The sequence below is a fragment of the Pinus tabuliformis genome, chromosome 2_2, assembly GCF_031772625.1.
Source record: "Pinus tabuliformis cultivar Carrire ecotype Pingquan chromosome 2_2, CPIR1, whole genome shotgun sequence".
NCBI lineage: Eukaryota > Viridiplantae > Streptophyta > Pinopsida > Pinales > Pinaceae > Pinus > Pinus tabuliformis.
The window spans coordinates 1137544905-1137549121 of NC_142300.1; the positions used below are offsets into that span (position 1 = coordinate 1137544905).

The following is a 4217-nucleotide window of genomic DNA, read 5'->3' on the forward strand; positions in this document are numbered from 1 at the left end:
AGGAAGCAGAAGGTTTGGATCCTATGGGATCTACCTCAAATGCAGGACCCCTGGGTACATCTCCTATCCAAACTTTAGTGAATTCAAATGTTTTCCATGCTTGCATCAATGTTCTTTATCGTTTTCATATTCCGCTCTATTAAGGCTTCCAACCCTACCTCTCAAGAATGTTCCCCACCAACATGCTCCTACTCTAAACAATGTGAGGTCTAATTGTGACTTCACGATGGGGAGACCCCTTGTATGTTAGCAATATCCAACACCGTCAACACAACCCTTTCTTTTGTTTCTCCTTTAAATCTTTCAATCACAAGACCAACTCTTACCATTTTTATTCAAACAAAGACTCCTTCATTTGGTAGATGCATGACAGAATGAATCAAGTCTATGCCTATTGATATGTTGAAAGTCAAAAAAATATTTTTTATAATAGTTATTGATTATAATTTTTGCAACACCCTCTAATGTTTCAAAACATGTTCAGAATTGTATGAACCAATGATATAAGCTCTTTTTGTCATTTTTTCATGTTGTTAAATCTTCCTGTCTTTAAGAGGGTACACAAACTATAATGGTTCCTCCATTTTTACTTTATTGATGCCATCATCCCTTATCCCATACTATAGGATCTCTTTATATGTGGCCTCGACAACACTATTCTTGGCAATGCCTTGGACCTTAAAGCTCTACTAAAACCTTTTACTTCTAATTCAATTCGTATTAGTGTTTGTCACTTTGTCTATAAATTTAGTTTTTAATACTCGTATCATAATTAACATTGGCATTGGAGGTCATTTACCCTTGTAATCTTCACCTCACCTTAATATAATCTTAGTACACCATATAAGCCTTTCCAAATTCTTCTTCCCCTTCTCATGTTACTACATAGATAGATAAATATAATGTGGGAATGAAAGCTCAACTAAATTTTGTAAAATGTAACCAAAATTATAATGATCATTTTTAATGAATAAGTTAAAAAATATTACTAACCAAGATGTACATATAAAAAAAAATACATAAAATTAAACATAATTTGTAATATTTATTTTGATTAAAAACAAAAATTATTTGTATATAAATATGAAATTGTAAAACATAAAATAGAATAAAATAACTTGAATGAATAAATGTGTAAATATATTATTTTTAACATCAATATTAAACAAATATTGCATTTAATTTAATGAAAGACCGTCTATACACCTCTTTTAACCAAACCTACCTATATATTCCATAATAAACTGCCCATATCTTATTTTCTATGAATGAAAGTTAAAATTAACATTAAAACAAATTTTACTATTCCTCAACGACTCTTTTTCAATTTTTTATTCATCTTATATTTATCTTGTTATTACATTAAACCCAATTCTACTGTATAATCACAATAAACGATACTTAAATTTAATTCTATTGTATAATCACACTAGAAACAATAGTTACATTTATAAAATGAGAAATTTATCATGAAACCAATTCAAATAATTTACCAAAAAGGTTTCTGGACCTGATAATTTTAAACCAATATAATAAATTATTATAAAATGTATTTTAAAAACTTAATAAAGATAAATAAACCAGAAATAAACATTTTTATGTAAAATTAACAGGTTTCTGCTTCCACACAACACAGATACACTCCTTTAAATCTATCTATATATAGACACTATCCTAACTCAGCACAACACAACACTGCACAGTGCCAAACTTCCTTTAAATCCATATTCATATATATAGGCTATTCAGACTTTTCAAATTTAAGGATTACGTTTTTAATTCAAAGATTAAGTATAAGGATTAAGTTTGAAGAAATCTCACAAAACTGACCATTGAATCAACCCCGTATACACTCCCATGTCATAAAATAAATAATGAAAAATTAGATGATACGGACCAGGAATCCAGAGTATTCATCTAGAGTAAAGTTTGCAGCGTTGCATTTTTTATAAACACTAAACATATATTTGCAGAAAGCTTTTCAGTACACAGATATATATATGAATGAGAACACAGAAATGCTGAGCTTCCACAAAATATGATCTGTTGTCTTATTTACAAATAAACTACATGTTTGAACAGATAGCTCTGTGTAGCGTGTGCTATATTTATAACCATAGAACACTTTCAGCTCTTACATCACAGAACATCAGAAAGCTCTGCATCTTATGTGGGAGTTTCCTTTCCATCAAGCTCAAAAACCCTCCCAACCCACCACAGTATGGTATAGTTTGGCATTAAGCTCCTAAGGAAATCAAATGCTCTCCACAGCTAGCAGCTCTGATATTTCCTATTGAAAACCAGTTTTCGGTGTACAAAGCTTCCTCAATTAACCCAATCTTTGTATGCTCTTGAGATTCTTACACCAATAACCGTCGGTCACCCCAAAAGATCTCAGCCTTGACAGCTCCTCGGATTTCAACATTTCCTGTTCATTGAGGAAAAGTAAGATATACAGATCTATCATTCTTGGAACGAACAGACTAAATATGGATTTGAAAAGGAAAATATTCATTTTAAACTGAAGAAAAAGGTTCAAGTAATTGAAGTACTTACAGAATAAATCATGCTCATCTGTAATCGGTCATCTGGTGCCAAATACTAAAGGGTTTTGATTTTTTCTCCACAATATTTCTTACCATGTCTCTGACGTGATCGTGCATTCCTATATTATTTTTTATATCCACTTCCACCACAGACTCGTTTTCTTGATTCCAAAGCCTCACCATATCCATGTCTTGTCCTATGGAAGATCAAGCAATATCCTCATTATCGGAATACTAACTGATTTTAAGTCTCTCATGTATCTCATCAGTTAGTGTCCGCTAGTGTCGATCCAACTGCTCTTACTGTATAAGTGCTCCAATCACTTTCAATGATAATAGCAGTGCATAGCAGACCTTTATAAACCGATCTACCAAATCTTCAAATCCTTGTATAAGATGTGGTTTGGCTCTGTAAAACACTGGAATTATTGGAGCCCTTGACTTCACTATGAGGTCGAGCTCATCCAAACACCAGTGGGATTGTGCATAGTTTGCATAAAAAATGGCAGCATGAACAGAGCCTGCTTGAATAGCGACTTCTATTTGAAAAGCGATGTTTCATGCCTCAACCAATTAGGGCAAACTCACAATCCATGATTTTTCCAGAGACTGTATAGATGGAAGGGTAATATGTTCTTGACATCAAGACCACGCTAGCTTAAAAACACATCGAAAATGGAATAAGAAGCCACTGCAGAATGGGAAGCCGAGGGAAGAGGAAAATCACTACCATTGCAATAGAGCGCTGATACCAGTGATGAACAGAAAGATAAACCTGGAAAGCAGCCAGCCAGGCAGGGCAGGGGCAAAAACGATAGAGCCGACGCAGATAGCTATGGATAACAAGATGATAAAGTCCGGGCCATCGTACATACGATGGCCTGAAGTTGCCTGGAAACTGCAAGCAACCGTGTGGACCTAGGCGTTTAGCTGTGATAAATATTAAAACCACCGCATAAAGATTCCATATCAGACAGGTCAAGCCTGGCGTGCCATAGAAGTTGCGGGGCAGCAGGGGGATTGATATTTTTTTGTTGTGGTGCTAAAATTTTCCAGACCCCCACTAGCCGTTTAACAGTTTTCCGCATGATGTCAGTGTTCTTGTGGACCCTACTAGAACCAATAATATAATTCAACGAACACCACTACTTTTACTCACAAACTTATAATATTTTTCATATACATCATAGTCAAGGAAAGAACGTGGTAAGTACGACAAGTCTTTATCAAGGTGAGTCATGATGTGGGCCCTCCAAGAGTTGATAATGTCGACTCAACACTAATATTTTTCATATACATCATAGTCAAGGAAAGAACGTGGTACGTACGACAAGTCTTTATCAAGGTGAGTCATGATGTGGGCCCTCCAAGAGTTGATAATGTCGACTCAACACCAACCACTGTTTTCACTGGGTGCATTTTAGTTCCTGCACTCATACACCACATGGAGAGAGTACGACAATAAGTTTCGAAGGGATCATTTTAGTATATCGTGAGCATCCTAAGAGCAGAGCATCTTTGTGGAATCCACGTGGCATCTTCTTTGTAGCATCATTTCTTAAACCCTTGTGATCGATTTACTCCATCACATCTAGGGATTTTAATCCTATCAGAGTTTGTGTTCATTCATGCAATTTTATTTTTTATTTCAAGTTATATTTTCTGATTATA

At 34.5% G+C, this 4217-nt stretch overlaps 1 long non-coding RNA gene across 1 annotated transcript; it reads right to left on the bottom strand.

Annotated features, from left to right (window-relative positions):
• Positions 1-1918: 1918 nt before the first annotated feature.
• Positions 1919-3571, bottom strand: LOC149197403 (uncharacterized). Its single transcript, XR_016254195.1, has 2 exons — positions 2557-3571; positions 1919-2428 (listed from the first exon to the last, which is right to left on the bottom strand). It is a non-coding gene; the product is annotated as an uncharacterized LOC149197403 (long non-coding RNA).
• Positions 3572-4217: the final 646 nt, after the last annotated feature.